The sequence below is a fragment of the Chrysochloris asiatica genome, unplaced genomic scaffold, assembly GCF_000296735.1.
Source record: "Chrysochloris asiatica unplaced genomic scaffold, ChrAsi1.0 scaffold00402, whole genome shotgun sequence".
Taxonomy (NCBI): Eukaryota; Metazoa; Chordata; class Mammalia; order Afrosoricida; family Chrysochloridae; genus Chrysochloris; species Chrysochloris asiatica.
In genome coordinates this window covers 379,196-385,195 of record NW_006408920.1, presented here as the reverse complement: position 1 = coordinate 385,195, position 6,000 = coordinate 379,196, and the positions used below count along the sequence as shown (strand labels likewise).

Below are 6,000 nucleotides of genomic sequence, written 5' to 3'. Positions count from 1 at the left end.
GAACTTGAACTGCCCACCTTGTGGTTCAAACTGAATATAAATCACATAAGAGGGGGAGTCAAAAATTATCTTCACTATGGCTATAGAATTTATTTTAATTAGCTTGTAGAAAAGACAAATACATCACTATTTTACATAATCTCCTTGTTGTTCATATACTTTGTCCATCTATCAATAAGCTTTCATGTTCCTTTACTGAAAAATGTTTTAGGCTGAGCTATGAGCCACGAATACACTGCTGTCTGTACTTCGTCCTAACAGATGACTCTTCATCCTGGAAGGACTGTTTTCAGGAGAAAAAGTAGGTAAAAAAGTCTGATTCAGTAAAATCAGGAATAAAGTGAGAATGCTTTAACATCTGAAAAGGACATTTTTTGCATAGTGTCAACAGTGTGGGCAGAGTGTGTGGACATTCATTGTCAAGAAAGATCACAAAGACCTTGTCTAACAGTCCTCTGCATTTAATCCAAAATTGAGGCTTCAGCTCTTCAGTAACCATATTACTGTAAAGAGATTGCAAAGCCTTCTTCCTCATAGTGTTCCAATACTGGCCCTTGAGAATCTGAGAAAACTAGAAGCATCAATTTTCCAGCTGATGGATGAATTTTGAACGTTTTCTTAGCAATTGAGGTTGTTTCCATTCCATACTTGGTTGTTTACTCTAAGGCTCTTAATGATTAATCCATGTCTTTGTCACTGGCAATGATTTTTTTTTTTTTAAATAAACTTTTACCTTCCTTCAAGTATAGGTCCAAATTTTGTTTGAAGATACCCAAACATTTCTCTTTATGCTTTTCTGTGAGTTGTTTTGGTACTCATCTCACACAAACTTTTTGAAACCTAAGTCTGTCATGGATTATTTCATATGTAGAGTCATGGCTGATTTGCAAATGATTAGCCACATAATCCACTGTTGCTCATCTATTTAACAGAATCATTTCATATACATGTTGAATATTGTCATCAGCCATGGATGGATGGATGTTTTAATGTAACCAGATAATTTTTTACTCACCCTCGTATGTGTGTATGCGTGCATGTGTGTGTCTACATACAACTATAGATCCACAGAGCCCTAGTGTGGTGCTGCCGGAAAACGCATTTGACTGCAAGGTCATCAGTTCAAACCCAGCAGCAACTCCTTGGAAACCCTATACAGGATAGCTATGAGTGGCGAACCTACTCAACAGCATTTAACAACAACAAAAACCATCACATTTTATATAAGATGTGTGCATCTATATAAGACAGAAATGCTAAAAAGGTCCAGTACAAAAGTACTTATTAATTTTAATATTGATAAGGTGATGCTATATTTATGATATTACAGAAGTAAAACTCAAAAGCAAATACTACACATGAAAGGACAAATAATCATTGCCATAGAATCCAGTCTGACTCATAGTGTCTCGATAGGGCAGAGTAGATAGGCACCATAGGGTTTTCAAGGCTGTAATCTTGACAGAAGTAGATGGCTAAATTTTTCTCTTCCAATCATGACTGTTGGTTCAAACCACTAAAGTTTTTGTTAACAATCCATTGCTTAACCACTGTGCCACCAGCACTTCTTTAAAAAGTACAAACTAATAAGATTGCATATAACAACAACATGATTCATGTAGAAAAACTATAGTTACCTAAAAAAATTATCCCAAAAGAAGGCTTATTGAAAACAGACCTAGGAAAAGTGTCCCCAATACTTGAAATATACTGTTTCAGTGTATTAGCATTTTTTCTTTTGTTATAATAAGGGTGGGAAAACAAGAAATTATGGAAAGGATCACTAGTTAGCAAGTATAACATAAGGTCAGGAGACAACCAGAGTAAATTGTTATATATGTGGACATTTAATCTAAATGTTATGTGATATGAAAACAGAAATGGAACATAACACTTTTCAACAGATAGCCCCCTCTAGTTCTGTGATTCTAGAAAACATTTCCATCCAAGGTCAAGGAATTTTTAAAAATACTTATGGCAATGTAGTTGTTTTCACTTTATTCAAAATTATATGCTATTATTTTATTTTAAACAAATGATATCTGGATTTTGAAAAATACATTTTAGATAAAGTTTCATTGATTATTTATTTTGATTGTCTTCAATTTTTAGGTATTGATTGATAAGAAATCAACAAGATTCCAAACAGCAATCTTATCTTTATTATCATATCAGTGTCACTTGTATTAAAACTGAACAACACTCTAGTTTGATGATGTAAAATTAGATATAATATGAAAATATTGAAGACAAAATCATAAATAAGAATTATTAAATAATATTTTAGCCATTGAGGTTTTTAAAAATTATAGTTTTATGGAGTATACTATTGTACTTATTTTAGTTTAGTATTTGTTGAGAATACCTAGAAATATTAATTATAACTTAATGTCATTTGAAGATTTGTACAATTCTAAAAAAATTCTTAAATTTGTTATGGTAAAAATGCAGTTTTATTTTAAAACTCCATAAAATGTTTTCTGGTTTCATTTTATTATCATTTAAAGTGTTAAAAAATAATTCATTTAAATTAAAAGGCTACTTTATCATTGTCTTTATTATTCTAATAAAAAATCACAAAGCTAAATTTCAGGAAGATTTTAAGGTAAAGATATTAAATCAAAGATAAAACTAAATACTGTTTATAATATATGGCCATATTCTACGTATTTTAATGTCTTTCTTCAGTCTTTCAGTGTAATCCTTTTGATGCTAGAAAGCTACAAGTTTAAAATCAAAATGAGAGAATGCATGTGCATAAAGTGCTCATAATTACGTATTGATAGATGTGTACAAAATTACTCCTGACCAAAGAAAATAAGCTTTGTTTCATGTATTATGTATACTGTTCACTAATTTTTTCTTAAGTATGAAAAAGAAGGAAGGAAGAATATTGCATGACTATATTGGCATTCTCCTCAAAATACAAACTTTTTTGTTGTTGTTGTTGTAATTTGTGAATGCACCCAGTATTGTACCAAAGATGTTTTTTGCAGTTTACAAATTTTAATTTTAGCAATCAAAAGTACAGAAATGGATATTTCTTAGGTATATAACAGTGGTCTTACTTGTATTATATTAAGCATATCACCATTTCCCTGTCATCATTTTATAAATGACAGTGGCAGGCTCCTTAGGCATTTTTAGAGCTTTATAAAAATAAGTAACTATACAGCTACTTTCCTAAGATCAAAATGTATAATATTCATTTTGCTAACATGCATATTATAGAACTAAGTGCATGTTTAACAAAAGAAAGACTGCTACCTCAACAATTATTTAAACATTTTGATTAAAAACAACTGCAAATTATTAGCTTCATTAATTACATAAGGACCATGCTTTTCAATTTATGAAAAGGATGTTGTTAAATGATACAATTATGAACAACTGACAACTTCTGAATTGGCGATATAGTAGGAATATTTTTATTATGGTTTATGGTACTATAGTAACCATAAAATTGATTATGCCTATTAAATCATGGCCATATTTCAATTTTAAAGGTAATTGTGAGTTTAAGGTGGCATTACACACTTGAAGTTTAAAAAAAATGAATTTAGACATGGTTAGAGTTATAGGCAATACTAAGCAGTGTCTAAGCAAAAACAACATGAGCTATTTTTCATGCAGCTCGCACTTTTAACCCAAACCCTAAACGTTAAAACCTGTGATCAAGCTAAAACAGACAAGCATAAAACAAAGTGGTATTAAAAACTTATTCATTCTAACTAAATACCTGAACCATCCGCAAACAGATCTAATTATTCTTCATAAAATATTAGATGTATTCATTGATATCCAGTAATAGATATTACAGTTATCAACTTTCATAGTCCCTGAAATCAAATTTCCAAAAGGAAACACTAGATTTTTTAATAAGGAAAGACATTTGTATTAAATATGTCCATTAATATTTTAAGATATAAATATTGTTTACTAGTGTTGTTAAAATTAAAAAGAAAAATGAGCAGTGAAATAAGGTATTTTCAGACATCTAAAATTTCAGTTCTATCTGTAAATATAACTTCACCAAGATTAGTACTAAACAGGAACAAGGGTGAACTCATGTCTTTTTACTATATTAAAAATAGATTTAACTATTATATTAGCAGTAAGTATTTGCATTTATTTATAAGTAAAAATTTTAGTTACTAGAATTAATGTCATTTGACTTTTTTCCTATAAATTATTGATAATGTAGCTAAATGACATATATTCTTATTTTAAATAAAATAAATAATAATGAGAAAATGCTGTTTAAAATGAGAAAATCTTTGCTTTTTTATAATAAATAAAATTCAAACATCCAGAATGCAATTTGAAATGCAAAAACATACCACAGTTCTCATTTATTAGAATTTAAGCTGCTTTAAATCATTAGTACGAATAAATGGGGCTATTAAGATTTAGGAATTTAGGATCTAAACAACAGCTTAGTCATTGTATTATATATTTATATAAATATTTTACTTAAGAACTTGTGCTTTCCTATTATTTTATGACATTAAAAATTAAAGTTAAAAAAAAAAAAAACAGTGATTGATTGGAAAGCACAATTATTAGGTTTTTAAATCCTGACTAGTAATCCTGGTCAATGCATTCATTTCATGCATTTCATATAATATAGTCACAACAACTAAAATATATATTCTTCTAGTGTTTTTCTTTAAGTATTGTTTTCTTTTTTCCTTTCACTTTAGCAGTTATTTAAAAAATGACATAGTTATAATATCTCATCTTTCTAGTTTCTGATCAGTCTTGGGACTTTTTTATTAGAAGATGAAAGTAAAAAATGATGTACAATTAATTTGCTTTACAGAAGTCATTATTTGAGTAGCTGAGTTTAATCTTCATAACATATTCATTTATGTGGTTTGATCAAGATACTGAATTCTCAGTAGTATTGATTAACTAAAAGCAAAATGTATAGCATAAATAAAATAATCCATTACCAAGATCCTCAAAAGAAACACTGCAGAATCTCAACACATTTTATTTGTTCACAGTGATTTTATAAATAATCCACCAAGAGAATAGCGTCCCAATATTGAAAGAACTGAGAACAATTATCAATAACTCTATGTTTCAATGACCATTGAATTGAATCTGACTGCTAGGAATCCCACATGTGTCAGAGTACAACTGGACCTTACAGAGTATTCAATTGGTTAATTTTTTTGGAAGTAAGTCACCAGGCTTAGTTTTCCAGTTTCTGTGTGAACTTGACCCTCCAAACTTTTGTTTAGCAGCTAAGCATTTTAACCCTTTGCACCACCCAATAACTGTTTCTATGATGTTGTTGTTGTTAAGTGCCGTTGAGTCGCTTCTGACTCATAGCAATCCTGTATAGGATTTCTAAGAAGTGATTGGTGAGCTTGAACTGCTAAACTTGTGGTTCAAACCAACCTTGCAGTCCATTACATTAACCCGCAGCACCACACCAGGACTCCATGACAGATCCCTATCAATACTGAGTCGACTCTAACTCATAGAGACCCTATATGACAAAATAGAACTGTCTCATCCTGGTGTGGCACTGTAGGATCAAAACTGGACTGGGAATCACAGGGTTGGCAGTTCAAACCCACCAGCTGCCCCTTGGGAACCCTATGCAGGGTCACTATGAGTTGGAACTCACTTGATGGTACTTAACAACAACGACAAATATAGGATAAGCACTGGACACCTAGCACAAGATTGGTGGTTCAAACTCACAGATACTTCTAGGCAACCCTATACAGGGTCAATATGAGTTGGAACTGAGTTGATAGCATTTAACAACAAGGTTTATGGAAGTAGATTGCCACATCTTTCTCCCATGGAGCTTCTGTCTGGGTGGGTTCAAACCACTGGCCTTCCAGTTATCAGCTGAAATCTTACTACTGCACTACAGAGGTGTTTTTATATGTTAGAAGAGCCAATTATTTACGTAGATGAAGTATATTCCTGTATTGATGTATTTATATCACACAAATCCTATAATTTTTATTAGGGACT

General features: G+C 30.9%; 1 protein-coding gene across 2 annotated transcripts in view; it reads right to left on the bottom strand.

The window, feature by feature from the left end:
• The window catches only part of PCDH10 (protocadherin 10), a 58,097-nt gene that overhangs the window by 36,994 nt on the left and 15,103 nt on the right, over window positions 1–6,000 (bottom strand). The gene's annotated exons all lie outside the window — the stretch shown is intronic.